This window comes from Bacillus rossius, chromosome 1 (assembly GCF_032445375.1).
Source record: "Bacillus rossius redtenbacheri isolate Brsri chromosome 1, Brsri_v3, whole genome shotgun sequence".
NCBI lineage: Eukaryota > Metazoa > Arthropoda > Insecta > Phasmatodea > Bacillidae > Bacillus > Bacillus rossius.
In genome coordinates, this window is record NC_086330.1 from 308,417,012 (window position 1) to 308,432,574 (window position 15,563).

Below are 15,563 nucleotides of genomic sequence, written 5' to 3' on the forward strand. Positions count from 1 at the left end.
CTCTATCTCTATTTATCTCTTTATATGTACATATATACATATATAACTCACTATCTCTATCTTGTCTATATATAAATCTCTATATAGCTATATACACCTATATATCTCTTTATCTAACCCATTTCATTCTTTATACCTCGCTCTATCTCAACTTATCTCTCTGTCTCTCTCCATCTCACTCTATATATATATATCACTCTATCTCTGTATCTTTTTTATGTTTAAATAAATTGTGTCATGCGTGCGCACTTATAGAACAAAAACAGACGAAGTGCCGCTATATAATATGAAATAAACACTTTTTTTTGAAAAGATTTGTGCTCCAACTATTGAAAAATAGTTATACCGTCTCTGAAACCTTCACGGGAATGCGCATAACAACTCACCAAAATTTCATCGCAATCGGATGTGTGGTATAGGAACACATACGGCACAAACAAACGAAAATTAAAGACATGACAAACGCATCAAACGATGGTGCGTTTAAAATTCAAGGCAACTCTATCTATTGACGAAGTTAAGAACAAAACTGTTATTAGCGACTTTATTGCGGGCTGGTCTCACCAAGGAGAAAAAATATGAATTTGCCAGACCTTACTATGTGTAAGGTTAACCTTACTATGTGTATGCATGATCCTGTGGCAGACATAGAGAAATGACACTCACTCACTATTTGTATGTCTATGACCTATGATTTTTTCTGTTATAAAATGAAATTATCACTTTTTCACTCCATTAGGGATGGAATTTCATATTAATATGTGGTCTATGTGTTAATCCAGGTAATGAGCTCGCTGTAGGTGGGGAAGGTTGATCAAGTGTTGATTGATCAGCTATCGACCGGGGTTGAAAAATATAAAATTTTATTAAAAAATTAGGGGTTGGTGATAGAAGGGTGAAAATTTAGGGCTGTATGTATTTTTTAATGCCACATTATAAAAAAAATAAAATAAAAAATTTTGTCCAAAAATTAAAAAAAAAATGTTTGGGGTGGACAACCCTTATCACTTAGGGGTATGAAAAATAGATGTTGGCCGATTCTCATAGATACCGGATAAGCACAAAAAATTTCATCAAAATCGGTCAAGCCGTTTCGGAGGAGTATGGCAACGAAAACTGTGACACGAGAATTTTATATATAAGACTAGCTGCCCGACCCGGCTTCGCACGGCTATAGGTACTAATGGAAAAAAATTAATCCACATCTCCCATTTATAGTAATGGTAAATAAAAAAAAATTCAGTGAAAATTTATTACAATGCTGTATAATGTACCGGAGAGAAAATGGGTACGCCACTGCCGCGCGATGCCCGTTGCCATGGAGACGCAGAAGGCATGAACAATGCAAAATACTGTTCTCATACAGACAAAGTACCCACTGTTGCCTGGTTTTAACCACCCATTAGATCTAATTTTCGGAAAATGTCATCCTGCGTAACATAAGGAACATTAGGGGCAGGCATATTTCGCGAAAAAATCTGCTCGGCGTCGGCGGTCCCTCTCCCACCCTCCCCCTTCCCCTGCCCACTACCGCCACACCTCCCCCTCCCACTACCGCCACACCTCCCCTTCCCACTACCACCACACCTCCCCCTCCACCCCCCACTACCACCACACCTCCCCCTCCCACTCCCGCCACACCTCCCCTTCCCACTACCACCACACCTCCCCCTCCACCACCCCACTTGCAAAATTTCAACGGTGATGAGGACTGCACTAACAATGAAATAGCCGTTGCCATAGAGACGAATGAAGCATCAACAAAGCAACAGCCGTTGCCATGGTGATTTCCTACCAAAAACTGGAAATAAAAAAAAATTTAGGGGTGGACTACCCCTAACATTTAGGGGGATGAAAAATAGATGTTGGCCGATTCTCATAGATACCGGATAAGCACAAAAAATTTCATCAAAATCGGTCAAGCCGTTTCGGAGGAGTATGGCAACGAAAACTGTGACACGAGAATTTTATATATAAGATATATATATATATATATATATTTATATATATACTTATATATATGGGATTTTTAGAACAGAAAAACAAACTATAAGAAATTTTCGTCTACAATAGGTAGTTTTTATTTGAAATTTACATAAAAGTGGTATTATTACAATTTTATATGTGTAATAGTATAAAATATTATAAATTACGATATGATTTCTTAAAATGCTTCTTGTTCGATCCAAATTACAAATACACGCATCTCCTGAAATTCGTAATGTGTTAGAGATTTGGCAACAGCGTGCGCCATAAGCCGTGTACTGCAATCTAAGAGTGGGACGGGCTATAGTAGCGAGGCAATAATGGATTCGCACTGGTCCAAGGAAATGGTTCAGGAACTGATAAGCTGCTATCAACAAAAGAGTGTTTTGTGGGACCCAAAGGATCCTCATCATTTTAATAAGCTGAAAAATAATGACGGATGGGAGGAAATTGCGAACAATGTTGGCAATTCGATTGACATGTGTAAAATGAAAATGGAGTATCTGCTGTCAGCTCTTAGGCGAGAGAAACAGAAGATGAAAAAGTCACAAGGAACCGGAAAAGGTTAGTCTTAATGAAATATTAACAAGGTAGATATTTAAAATAAAATTTATTTTTAATTAATTAACAGATAGAAATAATGAAAGTATTTGTGGTTACAAAAAAATACTATTAAAAATGAATAGGTGTGATTTTAAGTAATGTGCGTAATAATTATATTAAGCATTGTGTGATTATTAACTAAACTTATTAAAGGACTGTAAATAATCACGTTTTTGTTACAGGTGCAGATGATGTATACAAGAGCAAATGGTTTGCTTTCGACAGTTTTAAATTTCTTTTGGACAAGAACAACCCACGCCAGACATTGAGTACGGTAAGTACATAACAACTTTAAGCATAATAATATCCTTGTTTGTTACCTATACACTTGGTCATGATTGACAATGGTTTATCCGTACTTCTCCTGCCACTTAACTCTTCCCTCGTTTAGGAAATAGTCAGTTAGTTCCTGCCGTATTTCCTTAGCTTTTAAAGACGATCGCCTAGGGACTCTTCTGAGTGCGACAAATGACATAGACGCTTCACTTGTCTGTACTCGCCAGCTTCCCTCAATCACCTCGCCATTTTCTTCGACATCAAAGGTTCCAGGAGGGGTGTATCGCGAAGATGACAAAAGCTGTCGTCTCAAGAAATTATGTAGACATGCAATCGTCATCACAACTAGCTGAGCCTTTTCGCGTTCCAGAAGCTTTGGTTTTCTCAAGACACGGAAAATTGACGATACCACACCAAATACATTTTCCACTATTCTTCGTGTTCTACTTATCCTATAGTTGTAAATGCGCTCTTTAGACCCTTTGCGATACAACCCTGGGTATGGTTTCATCATATAATCCATCAAAGCAAAAGCGTCATCACCTACGAAAAAAAAATGGAATACATTTGTTTGAAACATTAGTAAGAGGTTTGGGATGAGGAATGTCTAATAAAGAATTGTCCTCTAATTGTTTATACATATTAGTGTTAGCGAATTCCCCGCCGTCTGAAATCAGTCCTTGGCAACCCACATATACAGACAAAAAGTTGTAGTTTGCATCTACTACTGCAAACAACACAATACTAAATAGATCCTTGTATGAATAAAAATCGCTGCCACTTTTGATCGGACACTGTATCACCACATGTTTTCCATCAATAGCTCCCACTGTATGAGGGCAATTCCACATTTCTTCGATCTGATTCGACACTTCCAACCATTCCTCCTCGGATTCTGGCACCTGGAACGATAAAATGTATTTGGTTCATAAACGACAAACATTACAATAAGTAAATATCGCCTATATTTGAGGAAAGCACATAACAGTAACAAGTGAGAAAATTTTTACCGCCTAAATGTAGGGCAAATGTAGCTATACGTAAATGTTCCCTATATGTGAGGAACGCAAATAACCGAACAAGTGAGGAAACTGTGACCATACAAGTTATAGGGCTAATGTAGTTGGTCACAGTAAAGTACACAAGAAAACTATTCTAAAAAGTAAGGGGAAATTAACAAATAAAAGTAACCGACAGTGCGACCTACCCAAACAATGTACGAAAACCAATTACTAGTAGTAATAAAGTGAGGTTACGCAACATTTAGCATGTTGGACTCGCATTCGAAAGGACTCGGGATCGATTCCCGGCTCCGGCCATCCTCATTTCTGTTTTTCCGTCCTTTCCCAAAATCACTCCAGGCGAATGCTGGGATGGAGTACTTAACATAAATGACATGGCCTATTTCATCCAAAGTTCCCTTTTAGTTGTATATGTTGCTGTCTGTTGTACATCATCTTTCTTCAAATCATTGCTAATACAAATTAACAAATCTAGAAACTAACAAACACAACATAAACATTACTGTCAAAGGAATATTGTACGACGTTGTGGATATCATTGATAATATATTACAATTTTTTTTTCTCAGATGGCAACCGGTGACGAAAATGCGACTGGACCTGAAAATGAAGAAGCGCCACAATCCCCTGGCAGCAGTTTTTCCGAACGCTCGGGAATTACTTCAACGCCACAGCCCACACCGAATAACCGCAAGAGAAAATCTGTCAATGATGATCGTCTTGACAAAGCGTTCAGTATTATTGAAACTTGCAGCAATGAACGTAATGATGAATGCCAGTCATTTGGTAATTTTGTCGCGATGAAGCTTCGATCATTCACTGACGACGAGAGGACGCAGCTACACCTTTCATAAGCACTGTACTGCCGTCGTCCGGGGTCTCGGGCTCGAGTCCCGGTGTGGCTCCTAGTGGGAAAAGGCGGTTCTTGATCTGTGTTGTCCGGGTGGGCGCCAGACTAGCTCGTTTCTAGTCGTGAATTTGGGGTCGTGGATGTATGTGCCCCTGCGTGGCCCACTAGGACCGGCGGCGGTGTTGCGTGAGATGATTTTAAATAAGAGACGTGGAGTTGAGGTGGCGGTGTCGTACCTTTTATTCAGAGGAGCGAGTCGTACACAATACAACACTCTACAGAGGTCCCCGGGGGGTTTTACTTGTTATTCCGTGGCGCCGTATTGTTTGTGTTCCGCGTTACGTGGCCTCGGATGCTGTTATGTCTCAGACGTCTCACTGGGTACGCAGGTAACGTAATTTCGTAACACAAAGGCGGGACACAAAATACACTGAATTAAGGGGGCGCGTACAGGTTACGTGGCACTCGTTACTCGGGAAACGTAAGTTAGCAATACAAAATACGGGATACAAAATTACACTGAATTAGGGGGGTGCGCACAAGTTACGTGGCACTCGTTACTCGGGTAACGTAAGTTAGCAATACAAAACACGGGATACAAAAATACACTGGATTAAGGGGGCGCGCACAAGTTACGTGGCACTCGTTACTCGGGTAACGTAAGTTAGCAGTACAAAATACGGGATACAAAAATACACTGAATTAAGGGGCGGGCGATTGGAGACGGCCAATCCCGTATGCAAATGTCTCGGCGCGGGTGTTGTGCCCACTGTGGTGAAACACGCACCGCAATTAAGTTTGTCCAAGTTCCCTTGCGGGTTTGTGGTCAGCGCCGTGCGCGTGACCTTAAACAAAGTTCTGTACGTTGCGGGAGACGGCCCGTGCCGTATGCTGAAGAGCAGCCCCGCTGACCAAGTGTGGTGCGGGGTGTCCTTAAGTTGATGCGGCCGGATTAGGTCCGGGACCGAAAAAAGGGACCGGGTACTCACGGAGAGGTTAAGTAATAAAAGGGGTTTGGTTAATTAGTGACTATATTTACCGGACGTTACTTTCAATGTAGACAAAGGATGTTGCCTCTCCGTGGGACGTAGGTCCGCCCCGGTCCATGAGCTGCGCTGAACTGCCGAACTGGCATGGCGTCCGAGGGAGGCTCGGCCTCTCTCGCGCCAGGCGTGACCTCATTACGCTAGACTCCAAACGGGTGTCTCTGGAAGAGATTTAATTGTCGCTAAAATCCTCATTTAATGTTTCAGGAGGAATGGGTACGGTTCTTCTCTTGTCTACTCAGGTTTCCGCGGCTTTGTCTTTAATTGCTGTTCGGGTCGCCTGACTCGGGTGGGCCATGGCCAGGGGTGTGTTCCGTTAGCGGGAGCGTATACTGGCGGGTGCAGGTCGGGCTCTGGGGTGGTCGTCGGCCAGACGACGTCAAACGCCCCCCCCCCCCGTGAAGCCCGACCTTGCGCCGCTTATGGTCCCGCTAACATGGGGCCACCCCTAGCTCCGGCCGCTCCATCCCGGCGTGGTTCGCGGCTCAGCAGCTGGTTGGCTCCGCGTACTGGACCTGGTGATCAAGGCCGACTGGGCCAACGTGCGCGCCGCCCCGGTTGCCGTCGTGGCAGGCGTGCCGGGGGCGGCGTCGTGGCGCCTGTGCGGGGTCAGCGGCTGATAGGGTCAGCGCACTGGACCTGGTGATCGTGGCCGACTGGGCCAACGTGCGCACCGCCCCGGTTGCCGTCGTGGCAGGCGTGCCGGGGGCGGCGTCGTGGCGCCTGGGCGGGGTCAGCGGCTGATAGGGTCAGCGCACTGGACCTGGTGATCGTGGCCGACTGGGCCAACGTGCGCGCCGCCCCGGTTGCCGTCGTGGCAGGCGTGCCGGGGGCGGCGTCGTGGCGCCTGGGCGGGGTCAGCGGCTGATAGGGTCAGCGCACTGGACCTGGTGATCGTGGCCGACTGGGCCAGCGTGCGCTCCGCCCCGGTTGCCATCGTGGCAGGCGTGCCGGGGGCGGCGTCGTGGTGCCGGTGTGTGGTCAGCGGCTGGTAGGGCCAGCGCACTGGACCTGGTGATCGTGGCCGACTGGGCCAACGTGCGCGCCGCCCCGGTTGCCGTCGTGGCAGGCGTGCCGGGGGCGGCGTCGTGGCGCCTCCTAGCTCCGGCAACAGCTCCACCCGGGTGGTGCTCGCGGTGGCCGCAGTTGGTAGGGCCCGAGCACCTGTCCCGGGTCGTCCCACGCCGAACATCCGGGGGTCGACTCGTCGAGGTGGCCTTGCGGCTGACAGGCTCTGCGCCCTGTTCCCAGGTCGTAGTCGGCCAGGCAAACTGGAGGTCTGTGGGCCCGTCGGGGTCGTTCCGCGGGCTCGCTGGCGAGTTCGCTTGTCCCCAGTCGATGTCCCGGTCCGCGGAGGTCCTCCTTCGGCGGCGGTTGACAGTTCGTGGACTGGTACGGGGTCCGTTCCCGTTCGGGTATGGCGGCTGATGCTGAGGCGGCGATCTCCGAGTCGGTCTCTCCGGGTTGCGTGACGATCGGCGTTGGCCCGTCGTCGTTGCATGCATCAGATTGACCTATGCTGTGCGACAGCTCGGCGATCTCCACGGCCTCTTCGTCCTTGCCCCGTGGGTAGTATTGCGGTGGGGGGCTCTCGTACACCACGCTCCCCTCCCAAGGTACCACTGCCGTCTCCGGTGCGTCCTCGTGGACCTCTTCCGGCTCGTCTGGCACGTCGTGGGCGGGGTCGCCCCCGGTGTCCCCCGTGGCCGTGCTAAGTGCGTAATCGTCGAGGTACGTGGGTGGGCGCCGCCACCGCCGTGGTTGTGGCCTCGCCTCGTCGTCTGACGCGGCCTCTGCGGGTGATGTCACGGGCGTGTCCGCGGGTTCGTCGCGGGGCCTGTTGGACGTGGTGTTCGTGAACACCAGGGTGCGGTATGGGCGCGGTTCGGGTCGGCTCCTAGCGGGGGTCGCTTCTGGCGAGTCGTCCTCTTTCTGGACTACGTCGCTCTCCGGCGTACGGCGTCCGTTTTCGTCCGGAGTGGGGGGTCCTGCGTCTCCGTCTGGGTTCCTCTCCCCAGGTAGGGCGGTGAGCCGGATGTCGTCCCTGTGCACCTTCTTCAGGCGCCGTCCCTCCGTGCGGACTAAGTACGTCGTCCTGCCTAGTCGTCGCCGTACCGTGTATGGCCCACCCCAGCGCGGGGCCAGTCCCGCGCAATAGTTGCGGGGTGCGGCTGAAAGTGGGTGTAGTCGCGCGAACACCTGATCGCCGACCTGCACGGCGGGTGGAGGATGATCTGTGGTTGGGGTAATCCGGTTTTCGTACCTCTCCTGTCTACGTCTTGCCTCGTCGTGCAGAGTCACCCGTCGTTGGTCACGTTCCATCGTCGTCTCGTCGGGGTGTGGAGTGCCGTGTGTGGCCCATTCTCCCGGTAAGGGCAGGTTGTGGCCCTGTATCATTTCGGCCGGTGTGCGGCCGGTTGCGGCGTTGGTGCGGCGTCGTACACAGAAGAGGGCGTCAGCCACGTGCAGGTCCCACTGCGTGTGGTCCGCCCCCAGCCGGATCCGGAGCTGTGCCTTCAGTTCCTGGTTCCGGCGCTCTGTCGGGTTCGCTCTCGGGTGGTAGGCGGGCGTCGTGTGGTGCTCGATCTGGTGTTCGTCGCACCAGCCCTTCCAATGTCGCCCCAGGAACTGACTGGCGTTGTCCGTCAACACCGACTGGGGGTATCCCCAACGTGACAGGAATTCCCTGGTCAGCAGGCTGATGATGGAAGGTGTGCGCACGTTCCCACATGGATACGCCTCCGTCCACCGCGTGAAGAGGTCTGTCACGACGAGGAGGAAGCGTTTGCCGCGCGGCGTGCGGGGGTAGGGGCCCATTACGTCTAAGGCTATCGTTTGGAAGGCGGTGGTGGGTTCCCTGGGTCGTTGTTGCTCCTCGCCGTCACGCCGCCTCGCTTTCCTCGCCTGACAGACCTCGCATTCGCGCACGTACGTACGTACGTCGTACTTGACGCGGGGCCAGTGGTAGTGCCGGGTGACTTCTCGTCGTGTCTGATCGGTCCCCGGGTGTCCAGCGAGGTCGTGGTCGTGGAAGAACCGAAGGACCGCTTCTCGGGCTTCCGTCGGGACGTAGGTCCTCCAGTCTTCCTGCTGTCCGGGTGTGTGAGTCTGAATCAGGCTGTCTTGCACGCGCCACGCCTCATGTCCGGCGGTCGCTTGCTGGCGGCGTCTTGCCGCGTCTATTGACGTTTCCTGTGCTCGACGTACACGGTCTTGGACGTCGGCCACGGTGTTGGGTGGGTCTTCGTCCCCGTCCGCGTCGGCCGTGATGCGCGCGCATGCCGAGTCATGCGATGCGTGTCCGTGTGGTGTGTCCGGGGGTAGAATCTCCTCCCAGTCGTCCTCGTCCGTCAGCTCTGTTCGGTCGTCGGGTTCCCGCGACAGTAAGTCGGGGAGCTGGTTCTCCGTGCCGGGAACGTGCTCGACGTCGAAGTCGAACGACTGGAGGAATAGCGCCCATCGTATGAGTTTGCCTTTCCGCCCCTGCATCGTACGCAGCCAGGTGAGGCAGCTGTTGTCCGTCCTCAGTGTGAAGCACTTCCCCTCCAGGTGGGGCCGGTACTTCTTCATGGCCCAGACTACGGCTAGGCACTCTTGCTCGTTGCTGTGGTACCGGCGTTTGGCCGGTCCGAGCTTTGCGCTAGCGTAGTCGATGATCTCGCGGACCCCGTTCGGGTCCGTGTGGAAGAGCACCGCGCCCACACCGAGTGCGCTGGCGTCGGTCTGGAGGTAGAGGCGGCGTCCGGGGTCTACTCGTGTGAGGGTGTGACAGCGAGTGAAGGCGGCTTTTATTTCTTCAAAGGCACGTTGCGCGGGTTCGCCCCAATGGTACCGTGCCCGTGGTGACAGGAGGTCGGTCAGCGGTGCGATGGTATGGGAGAAGTCGGGAATGTACCCCCTGAGCCAGTTCACTAGGCCGATAAACCGTTGGAGTTGCTTCCTCGTCCGCGGTGGTGCCGCCTCAGCGATCTTGCGCAAGTGAACGGGTTGGGGTCGGTTGCCAGCCGCGCTTACTAGGTGGCCCAGGAATTCGACCTCCTGGGTCCCTATATGACACTTGTGGTGTGCGGCCGTGAGATGGTGTGTGGCTAAGCGTTCTAGGACCAGCGCCAGGTGTCTGGCGTGGTCCTCCCAAGTCTCGGAGAAGACGATCACGTCGTCGAGGTACGCGATCGCAAACCGGCCCAGGTACCCCTCCAACACTCGGGTCATCATTCCCTGGAACGTGGCCGGTGCGCACTTTAGCCCAAAAGGCATGGCGCGAAATTGAAACTTCCGCCCGTCTGGTATCGTGAACGCGGTTTTCCCCCTGTCTTCCGCCCGTATGGGCACTTGCCAATACCCAGCCTTCAGGTCGAGCGTACTGAAGACTTTCGCGCGGCCGAGTCCGGCTACGGCGGCGTCGACGCTGATTTGAGGTGGGGGTGAGCTAATCGTGATCGCGTTTAGCGGCCGAAAGTCGACGCAGAAGCGTAGCGAACCGTCTTTCTTTGGGGCTAATACGACGCAAGCATTGTAATGACTGTTGGACGGTTCGACTACCCCGTCGCGAAGCATGTCCGCCACTTGCTCCCGGATGGCCCTCTGCTCCCGGAACCCGTAGCCTCTCGGGGCCTCGTGTACTGGGTTGTCGTGGGTGGTCGGGATGTGGTGTTCGGTGATGGTGGTGCGCTTCAGTGGGTCGGCTACCGCGAAGACGTCCTGCCTTTCTGCCAACATGCGTTCCACTGTTGCTCGGTACTCGTGGGGGACGTTGTGGCGGAACTGGTCTAAGGTTACTTTCTCCCCCTGACTCTCGGGGTATAGTGCCTATGGCGTACACCGTGAGCCGCTCGCGGGTGCCAATGTAAACTCGTCTGGGTTTCATTTCGATCACCGCATCTTGTCTCGCTAACCATGGTTGGCCTAGTACTATCCCTTCGTGTAAGTCCTCTACCACTAGGGCGGTTACCGTGGTGACGTCGTCCCGAATGCGTACCTCGAGTTCGGCTTGCCCCACTGTCCTTCCCGGTTGCGTGCTGGTTGCTAACCGTAACTCGGCTTGGTGGGGCTGCAGCGCGCCGGGGGGTACCAGGTGGGGGGCCACAAACACGTGGCTCGCGCCCGTGTCTACCAGGGCCGCCGTGGGTTGTCCGTTGACTTCCACGGGGATGCGGAGTAGGCCGTCGCGGGGACGGACTAGCTGGTTTAGTTGCGGTGTGGCTATTTCCGCGGCGGGTGTGGGTTAGCTCGGTTTGCTCGGAGGCGCGGGTTTTACCGCCGTGCCCCCGGGTGGGCGTTTCCCGACGTGTTGGTGACGTGTGGTGTTTGCCGGCGTGGGCAGTCGACATGCCAGTGGCGGGTACCTGCGGGGCAGCCCAACTGGCATCGCGGTAGTGGGGGTTCCTGCTGTGTCGATGACCCATCGGGCCTACCAGGTGGTGGTGCGTCCTCGATGGCTCGTCGCGGGCGGTCGGGTGGGTAGCCCCCTGCTTCCCGGTTCTGGACGCTGGCTATTCTCTGACCCATTGGGCGTCTGGCCAGGTCCCGGTCGGTGTTCGGGGGGTCGTAGTGTCGCAGTCCCCGGATGTTCCGTTCCGTGTCTATGGCTTGTCGGACGTAGTCCTCAACTTCCTCTGTGCGGTAACACCGCATGAACGGTTGCAGTTCATTGTGTAGGAGGGTGGTAATGGTTGCGAGCGCGGTGGCTGGCGCGGCGCCGGGTGCTACTCGATTGAACAGTTGTATTTTCTTGGCTAGAAACTGCTCGACGGGTTCGCCGTCGCGTTGGCGTTCGCCATAGAACTGTGTCGTGCATTGGACCAGTGCGTGTTCCGTGTGAAATCGGCGGTTGAACGACATGGCAAACTCCTCCCAGGGCATGCCGAAGCGTCCCCAGGTGTTCCACCATTGGCGGGCGGTCCCCTTCAGCTGTTCGCTCGCTCGCCCCGACCACTCATCGGTCGGTATTCCGGACCGTGCCAGTCTGACCTCGCAGTGTGTTAGGAAGTCTCTGGGTACTTCGTGCCCTATTCCACTGAACTCGGGTAGTGCTAACTTCCCTGTGTAGCACGGGTTGCGTGTATGCATCCCCGTGTTTGGTCCGGTGATTGCGCTTGGTGGTGGGATGTATTTGGGTGCCGGATTGGTCCGCGCACTCGTGAGGCCCATAGTCGGTAGTATGCCTCCCAGTGTGACGTTAGCTTGTGCCTCCGTCTTTAGCGGTGCCCATGACCACGGTAATTGGGTGTGCGGCTCGCCGAGTAACGTCTCGCTCCAGGGCTTGCCCCAGGTCTGCTCAGTGACGTTGTCCCGGGTGTTCGCGCATTGGCATGTCCTGTACCACGGCAGTGATCCCGTCAATAGGTCTATTTCCCTTGGTAATAGGCAACGCGTGCACACGAGGTCTGTAGGTGGTGCCTGCATGTTGAGTTGTATGTTGTAGGTTCAAGTTCGCCGTCTGTGATGGGCTGTTTGTAGTCTGGGCGCGTGTTGTAGCGCGCGGGTTTGAGATCGGCGGCGGGCAGGTGCCCGGACAGCCGCACAAAGAGGAGGCGAAAACGGTCCGCGCGGAGTGGGGGTATCGGGATGGTTGCCCGAAGCGGAGAGCGTGAAGCGGGGTGACGAGGTGGGGGTAGGTGCCCGGACAGCCGCACAAAGAGGAGGCGAAAACGGTCCGTGCGGAGTGGGGGTGGTGACGTCGCTCCGTTGCTCGCCTCGCCGTGATGACGTGCGGGGGTGGGGGTGGTTGGAGTGTCCTTTGTCCGCTCGCCTCGTCGCGCCGGTCTGTCTGGCCTTCGACCCTTCCTGTGTCCAAAATGGCCGTTTCGTGTCTCCGCTGTCGCCTGTTGGTGAATTTATTTCGAAAATGTCCAGAAGTGAAAGAAAAAAAAATTTTCACGTTATTTTCTGCCCCACGCAGCGGGCGCCAAATGCCGTCGTCCGGGGTCTCGGGCTCGAGTCCCGGTGTGGCTCCTAGTGGGAAAAGGCGGTTCTTGATCTGTGTTGTCCGGGTGGGCGCCAGACTAGCTCGTTTCTAGTCGTGAATTTGGGGTCGTGGATGTATGTGCCCCTGCGTGGCCCACTAGGGCCGGCGGCGGTGTTGCGTGAGATGATTTTAAATAAGAGACGTGGAGTTGAGGTGGCGGTGTCGTACCTTTTATTCAGAGGAGCGAGTCGTACACAATACAACACTCTACAGAGGTCCCCGGGGGGTTTTACTTGTTATTCCGTGGCGCCGTATTGTTTGTGTTCCGCGTTACGTGGCCTCGGATGCTGTTATGTCTCAGACGTCTCACTGGGTACGCAGGTAACGTAATTTCGTAACACAAAGGCGGGACACAAAATACACTGAATTAAGGGGGCGCGTACAGGTTACGTGGCACTCGTTACTCGGGAAACGTAAGTTAGCAATACAAAATACGGGATACAAAATTACACTGAATTAGGGGGGTGCGCACAAGTTACGTGGCACTCGTTACTCGGGTAACGTAAGTTAGCAATACAAAACACGGGATACAAAAATACACTGGATTAAGGGGGCGCGCACAAGTTACATGGCACTCGTTACTCGGGTAACGTAAGTTAGCAGTACAAAATACGGGATACAAAAATACACTGAATTAAGGGGCGGGCGATTGGAGACGGCCAATCCCGTATGCAAATGTCTCGGCGCGGGTGTTGTGCCCACTGTGGTGAAACACGCACCGCAATTAAGTTTGTCCAAGTTCCCTTGCGGGTTTGTGGTCAGCGCCGTGCGCGTGACCTTAAACAAAGTTCTGTACGTTGTGGGAGACGGCCCGTGCCGTATGCTGAAGAGCAGCCCCGCTGACCAAGTGTGGTGCGGGGTGTCCTTAAGTTGATGCGGCCGGATTAGGTCCGGGACCGAAAAAAGGGACCGGGTACTCACGGAGAGGTTAAGTAATAAAAGGGGTTTGGTTAATTAGTGACTATATTTACCGGACGTTACTTTCAATGTAGACAAAGGATGTTGCCTCTCCGTGGGACGTAGGTCCGCCCCGGTCCATGAGCTGCGCTGAACTGCCGAACTGGCATGGCGTCCGAGGGAGGCTCGGCCTCTCTCGCGCCAGGCGTGACCTCATTATGCTAGACTCCAAACGGGTGTCTCTGGAAGAGATTTAATTGTCGCTAAAATCCTCATTTAATGTTTCAGGAGGAATGGGTACGGTTCTTCTCTTGTCTACTCAGGTTTCCGCGGCTTTGTCTTTAATTGCTGTTCGGGTCGCCTGACTCGGGTGGGCCATGGCCAGGGGTGTGTTCCGTTAGCGGGAGCGTATACTGGCGGGTGCAGGTCGGGCTCTGGGGTGGTCGTCGGCCAGACGACGTCAGTACAACCACTTCAGTCTTTAGCAAACATTTCTGCGGCCAGTCCTGCTTCCGATTCTTACTCTGTTTCAGAGGACAGCTTGATCATTACAGACCTGCTGTAAATAGGTCTTCGACCATTGGCGTATATGTCTAGCATAATTATTATACAACATGGGTAATAAATAATCAAACATGATAATTTAAACCTGTTATTTGGTTTGTGCAAACTAATTTACCTCTCCTACACCTAACTGCTAGGCAAATACATTTTTACTCACTTTTAGTTGCTATGAGAATAATGTTTTCAACCATTTTATAAAATACAATACTTTTCTTTCTCTGTGTATTTGTAAAGACAGATTAAAAATTAATACCGTAACTTGATGTTAAAAATATTTTTATTTCATTGCATAATGTTCAAATACATACCTTGATCAACTCTATACATTCTTCTACCAGCACCATGCAAACTTCGGGGATGATTGTGCTGATAGCATGCTTGCTTACTCTGAACAGATATTGTAGGCTTGCATACAAATCTCCTGTTGCCAGGAAGCGCAAGGTTACAGCTAACCTATCCTGCACTGGGATCGCTTTTCTGAATGCTGTGTCCTTCTTCGTAATCCGCTCTCCAATTTTGGTTAACAGGTATTCTAACTCTGTAGGGGACATGCGGGTGAAGTTTTATACTGCCCACTTACCGACTGAAAATTCAAGTCGCGTAATAAACATGAACCGCCATGATTTTCTCTGTTGACAAACACACGTTTCATCCACCACCTTCGTGAACGTTTCGACTTATTTTTTAATAAGTAATGTTTTAAAATATAGCTGGCACCAGCCAACTGCAGCTGGTGCGACATTGTCACTACACTGACTTACAGATGATACAAGGTTAGAAGGTGAAAAACTGAATAGATACGCGTCCAAGATACAGATACGTGTTACAGAGTGGGCTGACTTGTCTTCAGACGGTCGTATCATGATCGCGTATCATTTCGTGATACAGATACGGTGATCTGATACAAGTGTGGACGCGGCTTTAAGGGCAGTGCAGTACACCTTTATCTTCATTTCTCGGCCATATAATGTCACGGTCACCGCTCAGTTCCCTCAGTTATCCTGTGACGACGAGAAGACCGTGTGCCAGTCCAGAGGAGACACCGTGCTAGAAGCACCAGCGAGCGTCGCGCTTATCATCCCGCCTCACTGACACACATAAATCACGAACAGACGGCCAGCTTTACATACATTTAAATTATGGACATGCCCTTTAATGTTTACCTTTACTTCTGCTAATGTTGTGAAGTTGTAGTCATTTAAATTTGTCCACAACTCTTTGAAGTTTACTGAGAGCTGGTCAAGTAGTTCATGCGGATTTTTAAGTTTTTGGTAGCAGAATTTGCTTATAATTCATGTTTTTGTTCTGCACGAGACACGACTGTAAATATGTTGTGGATATTGTGGTCAGGA